Raw genomic sequence first — 9676 nt, 5'->3', positions numbered from 1 at the left:
TTCCAAATCCTACAAGCTCTGATATTTTATATTGCAGAAGAGTGCAGTCAAATGAGTCAGTTTATATATTCATTGAAGGTAAAGTTATCTTCGAGCTCACTTTTACTTGAAGCAAAATTTATTGCTTTGAGTTTCTTAAGAATCTCTCCTAGTTGCAGTCAATTTTGAAGTGAGGCCTCCCACAGTCATAATACACATATTTCATAAATTGAGCATTTCATGATCTCAGGATATAAAGCATTCATGAAAGTTCACCTTTTAAGTTATTGACTGATTCATAAGCTTGGTGGTGCAATAGGAAAAGAATATATAAATGAAACGGGGATACATCTACAAGAAATATTTTTGAATAAATTTTGCAAAGCATTCAAGAGGACTCTGATTTATGCCTTTCATTAGACCACTGACTGCTCCTTTGCGAAACTTCTATAAAGGAGGCAGAATCTCATTTGAAAATTTTTGGTATAACTAATTTTTGGTAATGATGGAAGGTTTTTGTTGGGAAATCCTGAATTAAGCGAAGAGGACTGATGTCGGTAATCATCAGTTTTCTACAGCTTTATTGAGAGTGAGATTTACATTGGGTCCCAGCATCAAAACTGTCTGCAATGTCAACTCACCAACATGGATGCTAGGACTGAATGGGTATTATGTGAAAGATGTTTATTCAGCAAGAAATTTACAGGCAGCTTTATATAGGTAAGAAGGCCAGGATTGGAAGGAACCCCAGAATACAAATGCTCCACTACATGAATTCACTTATAGTTAAACCAGAGGAAAAAAAATAATTGTACCTGTGCCCAGCCATTAGCCCAAATCTCAATATCAACAAAGTCGTAGAAACGTCATGATTGCCAGCATTAGTGCTCTTCGCTTAAGAAAGGATTTCCCAACAAAAAGTTTCTATCATTACCAGCAATTAGGTAAGCCAAAAATTCCCAACTGAGATTTCCTATCCTTTTCCAGTTATGGTTTTATTGATGCATGATGTTTCTTTACAAATTAGTGAAGTTTCTTATTAATAAAATGGGGACCAGAACATCTTGTATTTTTATTCATGGAAGCAGATGAACACTGAACTTTGATATTGCACACTGGCCACACCTTGTTGCCATGACATTAATGACTGACATTTTTTTCATGTCTTTTTATGCTATGAGAATTTTCAGTCAAAATCCAAATAATTGTTCGATAATAATTCATTAATAGGGAGTAATACAGTATGGAAATGAGCAATTCAGCCCACTACCTCTATGCTGACCATTTTGCACAACTTCACGAATCACATTTGCCCACACTAGCTTGTACTCGTATAAGTCTCGTGCATTTAAATGTCTGGCTGATATTTCTTCAAAATTCCAACTCTTCCTCTGAAACTCCACTGTACTTTCTCAGAATCAGTTTTAATATCACTGGCATATGTTATGATATTTGCTGACTTTGCAGCAGCAGTACAATGCAATACATAATAATGGAAAAAAAAGTTAAATTATAGTAAGTATATATTTATTAATTAGTTAAATTAAATAAGTAGTGCAAAAATGCAAATAAAAAAAGTAGTGAGATAGTGTTCATGAGGTCACTGTCCATTCAGAGGGGAAGAAGCTGTTCCTGAATCACGGAGTGTGTACCTTTAGGCTTCTGTACCTTTTTCCTGATAGTAGCAATGAGAACAAGACATGACCAACAATGAAGGTCCTTAATGATGGTCACTCCTTTTTTGTGGCATTGCTTCTTGAAAGTATCCTGGATATGAGTGAGGCTAGTGTTTACAACTCTTACAGCTTACTTCGATCTTGTGCAGTAGCAACACCCAACCCCACCAATACCAGAGGGTGATGCAGCCAATTAGAATGCTCTCCACAGCACAACTGTAGAAATTTGAGTGTTTTTAGTGACATACCAAATCTCCTCTATGTCCTAATGAAATATAGCCACCATTGTGTCTTTTTTGCAGTGGCATCAATAAGTTGGTGTAACCATGTTTACCTATGGTGTGGTAGCCAAAACAGTACAAAATATTCCAAGGGTAGTCTAACCAATGCTTTGTTGCAACATATCACCCAAACGTTTATATTAAGGCAAGCATGCTATATGCCCTTTTCACCATCCAATTTGTCTTCTTCCTCTTTGGGTAACTCTGAACTTGAACCCTAAAGTCCCTCTGTTCACCAACATTCCTTAGCATTCTAGCGGTTGTTGCATATTTCCTATCCCTATCTTTTAATGTTATTCCAACTGCGTGACAATAGGCTTATCACCAGCCCTAGAGGTAGTGTGTACATCCCCTGAACATGCTAAAAACAACTCCACAACCCCAACATTTTAGTCACTTTTAACCCTTTACCATTCATTTTGCATTCCTCTTCAGGTAAAAAAACAAACTCTCTCTCCATGATTGTGTTCAGACCAGATCAGACCAAATAAATGTCTTTTTCTACCATTCTTGGTCATGCGTCTCACAAAATAAACAGACCGTGTTACTTTAGATTGTTACCATACAATCACTTGTGTTTTTACTCTACTATTCTAATCCACCCTAAGTGGACGTTAGATGTGCTGACTGATCACAACATCTTCCTGATGGCTTTGGTAAAAAGATCAGGTTATTTTGACAGCAATCATCTGCAGGTGTCAATTATTGTGCACAATGGGAGATAGGGCATTAACACATATTCTGAGTGCTTCAGCAGTCTAGCTTCAGTTCAGTTCATATTCTCTGAAGATTAAAGGGAAATTTAGTAATATCCAAAACCAGCTTCCAAAAAGATGAGCATAATTATTAAGAAAACAGCCATAAACATGTAAAGGAATGAATCTCATAGATCAAGAAATCCAATTCATTAACTTGGTAATTTGCATTTCCTGGGATTAATATATTGAAGAATTTTGGGTCTATTTCATATTCTGGGAATTGGAATTGTTATTGCATTAACTTCCATTTATGATCAGTCATCTTAGAACTAGGAATGCAATGCCATTTATCAGTTTAGGGGAAACGTGAGTTCTTAGAGGTGAATTGAACTTAAACCAATATACTTTTGATGACAAGTTGAAGGGACAGGCCCACGTAACTTGAGATGTTTGATGATATTGCTATGAACATAATCAAATTTGCCTTATATTGTGGAATCCAGCCCTATTCAATGGAAAAAAAAACCTCCCAGTAGTACGTATGGACTCTTCTTTATGAAATTACTAAAATGCAGCCAGTAGCTAAATTAGATTTCTATGGCTAATCCAACGTGTTGATGAGTGTGAAACCTTAAACTGTGGAAAGTTCAATTATATTATATTCCTGTGTCTCTTTGATGAGCACTTAGAGTAGATGTATTTTCCCATTAATTGTTCTGTTTGTAACCAGATGCCAGGGTGTTAATGTTGCTTTACTGGACTAGCACATCTGCAGTTCCTCTTGCTCTGTTTACCTATTGTTGGTGCTTGATGTATGCATAAATTCCTCCTTGTGTTGAAAAATAATTGTTGTCATATTATAACTTCTTGAACATAATTTCCCTAAGCCTGAAAGCTGGATAACAGATAATTTTTAATCTCTCCTTCCACCTAGACAACAAAGTTCAAAATTTGAAATACGGTAAATTTATCATCAAAGTGCATAAATGCTAACTTGAGGTTCTTTTCCTAGCAGGCATTTACAGGGAAAATAGAATTTTACAGAACAGTCAAAGACTGACATGCAACCAGTGTGCAAAAGAAGACAAATCAGTGCAAATGAAAACCCTGAAAACATAAGTTCTAAACAGTTCTTGAAAGTGAGCCTGTAGGACGTAGAATCAGTTTAGAGTAGTGGCGAATGAAGTTATCCATAGCGGTTCAGGATCTTGATGGTTGTAGCATAATAAAGGTTCTTGAACCTGGTGGTGTGGGATGTCATTTATTTCTGTTTCTGGAGTTGCTTAATGACTACTTTTATCATTAAGCTGTCACTGTGCTTTTTGTGATGTTCATTATGTGAATACGGTTTCCTTATGCTTCTTGTTATGAACTAATTAGTTTTTGATTTTGATCCACACGGGTTTCCTGTGTTTTATGTTCTATTTAAGGTTATTCAGGACCAGTGCTGAGTCCTGGGTTCGGATTCGGTGTGAGCTGCCATTTTGTGTGCTCAAGTCCTGAGAAGGTTCAGCATTTTGATTGAAGTCACACTTTCAAAAATCGAACAGGTGTTCTCAAGCCTCTGTTCCCAGTTGTAAGAGCAGGAGCACTTGCTGTGCTGAAATATACACTTTTAAGTTTCCAACTTTCATTGGAAGCATTCCATATGCTTATTCCCCATATTCCTAAACTAATGATGCCACTTTCTAAAGAAGAGTCCAATTTTGCTGTAAGCAGTCAGCAACACCAATCTAAATTCCAGTTTTCAGGTTTCATATAAATATGTCATACAAGCACTAAGGAATTTTCCAATTCCAAATGAAGGAAAAATAATGCAGCTGCTCAACTAGAATGTCTGGATGTCACAGAAAATATATCGGAACCTTTATACTGAATGCTTGCTGCATAATCAGATAGAGGAAGGACAGGACCAGCAGACCTTGGCAATATCTACTACATGAACAGTGTCATTTAGGCCCTTTTCATGGCTTCGGACTTCAGCCATATTGTTATGCTATTCAAGGAGAGGGATTCACAGGCAGTAGTGATAAAACTTCAGTTGGTTATTTGCTTTCTTGGAACATAGCCAGAGATTTGCCATTTCTCTCAGTAGCTTCTTGAAAGCTTTATCGCCTCCATGGTTTAATCAAGGGGCACAACAGGACTCTTCAGAATACTTAAAATATCTATTGGACAGGCTACATGAAGAAAAGACAACCAGTAATGAATTTGTCATGGACTGAAATATTCAAACAGTGAACCTCATAATGAATGTTGAGATCCAGAGAAAAAAATAATAAAACAATGTTCAGTAGGAAAGTGGGTACTAGGATCATTTGTCATTGTTGTGCTAATGTTTCCTTCCCAGAGGAAACTTTTATAGATCTATCCCTAACATTTCCACTGCCTAACAAGGTTCTACAAAGTTGTGATCATTCGAATCAAGATTACTAGTGCAGTTAATTTGGCTCCACAAGCTGAGCAATAACACATGACTGCCAAATCTCCAAATAAACAGAGGCAAACAAAATATAAGGAGCATTCAGTTTGAGTGGTACCATTTGAAATAATCAGTTCCCATGGAAAAGCAGAAGAGGAGACTGCAGCATATAGAATTAGTTCCTTTTGCAGTGGCCTCCAGGGAAGAAATGTGTGACTCAGCAAATTGTAGATCACTGTCCCAACTCTTTAACTACTTTCTTTCACCAAAAATGCTGTGGGGTGATAACATATTATTATAATAAATGTACCTCATTACAAGACACAGAAAAAGTGATAGAATTACCTGGGAATCCACATTATCTTTTCTTGACTTTATTTTGATCTTGCAACTATGAAGTGCAGTAAGGTTCTGGGTAATGTCTCTGTACCTTTAGTCCTTAAACCTCCCATTAGGATTAATTGATTTGATGAACACAAAAGTTGTGGAAAAATCGATGATGCAAACTAGGAAAACGGAGAACATTTGCAGAGGAAAGATGCTGGGTTCCCTCTCGGGATATTCTGGATCCTCAATTAATCATCGACTTTTATAACCGGTATCCTGATTGTCCTGGGCCATCAGGTGCTGGCCATGGGGTTGTGGAGGGAGAGAGGGGTTCTGCTATGAACCCTTCAGACCAGTGAGGGGTGACATGTCTCAATACACCTGAACACCTGATCATTTATTTGAATTTATTAGCATTGCTTAATGACTACTTTTATCGTTAAACTGTCACTGTGTTTTTCATGACCCTCATTATGTGAATACAGTTTCCTTATGCTTCTCTTTCTTAAGTGATTCGCTTTTGATTTCGACTCATGGGTTTCCTGTGTTTTATGTTCTACTTAAGTTTATTCTGGACCAGCATTCATCGTTGAGTCCTAGGTTCAAGTTCTCATTGAACTGCAGTTCTGTGTGCTCAAATCCTGAGTAAGTGAGCTCTTAGTTTGATTACTCCCTGTATTATTCTCTGAATAAAACTTCATCGTCAATGTCTAGCATCAAGTCCTGAGTTTTCTCTGCACCTGGGTCTGGACATCTGAAGATCGTTACACTGATTCTGTATGGTAACACCAAGGAATTTAATGCTTCTGACCCTTTTCACATCTGTTCCCCCAATTGAGGACTGGCTCATGGGACTCTGACGTCCTCCACTTGTAGCTGATAATCAGCTCCTTGGTTTTGGTGACGTTGTTGCGGCTTGTTAATGTGGTACCACTCAAGCAAAAACCAGGCCTGATATTTGCTGATATATTTAATTTATTCAATTTCTTCAAGGTAGTTCATTGTCATATGGTTCTTAAGCTCATGCTATATCTCCCAATAAATAAAACATTACATAATGTTGGAAATACCTGAAACTTCAGTACTTTTGTTCCATTTAAATTCAACACTTCCTGGCTATATGATAATACAATTAAATACCATGAAGCCATGTGGCATGCAACAGTAAGATATTTTGACAATGTATTAATATTATTGAGTGAAAGGTGCTCACGTCTATTATGTTTTGTAACTTCAAAACATTAAACTAATTACAAGTAAAACATAGAGCCCGGATAACTCATGTACTTTAGTTTCGATTTTACTTTATGCATGATGATGAAATATGCCATTGCCATTCATGTACCATTATGTATAGCCCATACTGAATTATTTAAACCAACAGCGAATGCTTAATCAAACAAAATTACTCAAATATCACTGAAATATTGAATCCTTTCTGCTCAGCTATGAACTCCAGCTCAACACAGAAGGTAACTCAACTCAAATTTTTAACGTATTTCTCTCTAGTCATCTATATTATTTTATATATATATATATACACACACACACACACACACAACTATACTATATAATACAACTACTATATACAGACATTCACTGTGTATTAAGTTTTAAATGGTTCCATTCAGGCCTAAAGATTTAATCGCTGAGGAGGCTAACTTATTCTCATGGGATAATGTCTTTCCTGACAAGGGGGTCACTCTGCTTGGCAGGTGAGACTAGTGGCTGTGAAACAACCTCATGTTCTGGGACCTTCTCCATGGTGTTTGTAGGAATTGACTCTGGGACAGCAGGAAGTGGCTTGGTCAGCTCTGGACAGCTTGACATGTTGGCATCTGGAGCAGTGCATTTGGAAGCAGTTCACTGGACAATGTGGATCAGAATGTTTAAGTACAGTGTCTGACGTCACTATTTCCTTTACCTTTTGAAAAGCCATCTCACACCACTTTGTCCATTGCCATTTCATCCCAATCTGTAGTAATGCGTTCAAGGGGTGGCCAGGTTTGGCAGGAGCCTGCTATTGTAATTGACAAATCCTGAAAAGGACCACAACTGGGACCTGTCCTTTGGCCTTTGGCAGCCACCAGTGCTTGAATTTTCTCACCACACTTGGATAATGCTTGTGCATCTTTGGTGTCACCACGAACTTGGTTTAAAGAATTAACACTTGTCTCGTGCTCTGAGTCCTTAATCTTCTCATCTTTTCAAAGTTCAAGTTTCAAAGTAAATTTCTTGTCGAAGTGCATATACAACCCTGAGGTTCATTTTCTTGTGGGCATATTCTGTAAATCCATAATAGAATAATAACTACAATGGAATCAACATGAGTATTCAACCAGTGTGCAAACGACAACAAACTGCAAACACAAAACGGAAGAAATAATAATAACAAATAAATTAAGAACATGAGATGAAGAGTCCTTCAAAGTGAGTCCATAGGTTGAGGGAACATTTCATTTTCACTTTTAGAATCTTTTTATTGATATATAAACTTCAACAGCTTTAAAATGATACAAAACCAACAGATTAATATGTATACAATTAATAAAGCTGAAAGAAAACTGATCTTAAAATATAAAAATGGAAAGAAGAATTATATATAGGAAAAAGAAGGGAAAAAAACCCATCTAACTAAGAAAACAAACCCCACTATCTACAAAAAAAAACCCACCCATTAGGAATCAACCCCCCAGAGCAATACATTTGACCATCATCTAAATATATTTTTAAAAAGTCATCAACTGCCATTTCATATTTATATAAAAAATGAAATTGGAAGGATACCATATAACTTAATTCAAATTGAATGATAATACTTGGCAAAAGAACTCCATCTTCTCTCAAAATCAAATCAAGAATCAAAAATTTGACTTCTAATTTTTTCCAAACTAAGACATAACATCACTTGAGAAAAACATTCAATTAATGTAGGGGAAGAAATATCTTTCCATTTTAATAAGATAGCCCTTCTTGCCAGTAGTGTAACAAATGCGATTACATGTTGATCTGAAAATGAGATACCCTGAAAATGATGCGGAACTATTCCAAATAGAACAGTCAATCTATTAGGTTGTAAATTAATTTTCAAAGCTTTAGAGATTGTAGAAAATAAAGATTTCCAGAACAATTTTAATGCAGAGCATGACCAGGAATGTATGTGACAAAGTAGCTACTTCAGTTTTACATCTATCGCAATAGTAATCTATACTAGGAAATATTTTAGATAGTCTCCCCTTTGTTAAGTAATAATGGTGTACAATTTTAAATTGAATTAAACAATGGTTGGCACATACAGAAGAAGAATCTATGTTTTTCAAAACTCAAAGCCAATCTTCATTAACAAAGGTCATTTTCAGGATATAAACTTAATTTGAATAAAAGTGAATTGTTTCCATTAAACGTCCCTATTAGTATATACAATGACATTCCCTTTAGAATTGTTAATACATTTAGATATTTAGGTATTATAATTACTAAAAAGTATAAAGATCTCTATAAAGCAAATACAGTTCCTTTAATGGACTCCATGAAACAACTATTTTCTAGATGGAATCCTCTTACTTTTTCTTTAATAGGTCGTATTCATGCTGTGAAAATGATGATTTTATCCAGATTTTTATACATTTTCCAAAATATACCTATCTTTTTAACTAAAAAAAATTTCAATCAAATTGACTCTCTTATTTCTTCTTTTATTTGGAACAATAAGAGACCAAGAATTAATAATTATCATTTACAAAAATCTAAAAAAGATGGTGGACTTGCACTTCCTAATTTAAGACTGTATTATCGGGCTGTGAATATTAGACAATTACGTTTTTGGTTATATTGGCTTGATAAGAACCAAAAACCATTATGGGTTGATTTGGAATTAAAAGCTGTTAAACAATTTCAGTTAACTTCAATTTTAGGAGCTCCATTACCTTTACAGCTCTCTAAAATTCCAAATTTAAAACTCTATCCAGTTATTAACCAATCCCTACAGATTTGGGTTCAGTTTCGTAATTTTTAAAATCTTAAACAATTTAAGATATCTAGTTTTTTATATCGAATCTTTTCATTTAAACCTTCAACAACTGACCCCGTTTTTCCTCTATGGAAAAATAAAGGAATTTATTCTTTTACAGATTTATTCTGTGATGGTTGATTGATGACTTTTGAGGAGTTAATTAACAAATATTCTCTCGCTCATACACATTTTTTGCAATATTTTCAGGTTAGACATTTTTTACAACAATATTTACCTAAGTTTCCATATTTACAAGAATCTGATTTGTTGGATACCATTTT

General features: G+C 35.4%; 1 pseudogene; it reads left to right on the top strand.

The window, feature by feature from the left end:
• The first annotated feature begins 847 nt into the window (after window positions 1-847).
• Window positions 848-5566, top strand: LOC132403667 (ubiquitin carboxyl-terminal hydrolase 35-like; annotated as a pseudogene).
• The last annotated feature ends 4110 nt before the right edge of the window (window positions 5567-9676 follow it).

This window comes from Hypanus sabinus, chromosome 2, assembly GCF_030144855.1.
Source record: "Hypanus sabinus isolate sHypSab1 chromosome 2, sHypSab1.hap1, whole genome shotgun sequence".
In the NCBI taxonomy this organism is placed as follows: Eukaryota; Metazoa; Chordata; class Chondrichthyes; order Myliobatiformes; family Dasyatidae; genus Hypanus; species Hypanus sabinus.
The sequence above is the reverse complement of the archived record's forward strand: the minus strand, read 5'-3'. Positions and strand labels throughout refer to the sequence as shown.